Here is a 616-nt window from a genome sequence, read left to right on the forward strand (position 1 = left end):
CGGCCGTGGATGCGTCTGCTCCTCCTCCTCCTCACCCCCTTTCCTCGGCCGGGTGCGGATAGGCTCAGACCCGACGATGTTCGGGGTAGGGCAGTCATTGGCGGCTCTGTTGGTTGGGGACTGTCGGTCGGGTCAAAGCTAAGGCTTTTGGTTGATCTCAGGGACGTCTGGATGCAGGGCGGCATCCCTGACGGTGGAAGACACGTTAGTCATGGGCAAATTGCATGGCTTGGGTGCGGGCGGGCAGCCATGGCTGCTTGGGCGGCATGGCTGCAGGTGGTTCGTGGAGCGGGGGTACGACAGAGGGGTAGGAGCACCGGGGTACATCACTTGCCCAGTCCGTGTACTGGCCATCGGCGGTGGCGTCCGCGGACATTGTGCTCCTCCCGCAGGCTCCGTCGCGGTGTTCCTACTCCTTTCGTGTTGCTCCGGGTGAAAACTTGATCTACAGATCGGACGGTGGCGACTATTCGTGGTCGTGCCCTTCTTGGAGGCATCCTCTTGGAGTTCTCGCTCCGCTGTCGTCCGTCTCACCTCTTCCTGATGGATCGTTCATCTTGATGGTAGTCTTCGTCGACTCTAAGTGGATCTTCTTTGCTCATCTGTAGTGTGCTTG

The 616-nt window shown here is 60.1% G+C and overlaps 1 protein-coding gene across 1 annotated transcript in view; it reads right to left on the minus strand.

Moving 5' to 3' along the window:
- LOC119280607 (extradiol ring-cleavage dioxygenase-like) overlaps nucleotides 1-616 on the minus strand; it is a 3194-nt gene that overhangs the window by 1605 nt on the left and 973 nt on the right. The window lies entirely within an intron of this gene.

This window comes from Triticum dicoccoides, chromosome 3B (assembly GCF_002162155.2).
Source record: "Triticum dicoccoides isolate Atlit2015 ecotype Zavitan chromosome 3B, WEW_v2.0, whole genome shotgun sequence".
Lineage (NCBI taxonomy): Eukaryota > Viridiplantae > Streptophyta > Magnoliopsida > Poales > Poaceae > Triticum > Triticum dicoccoides.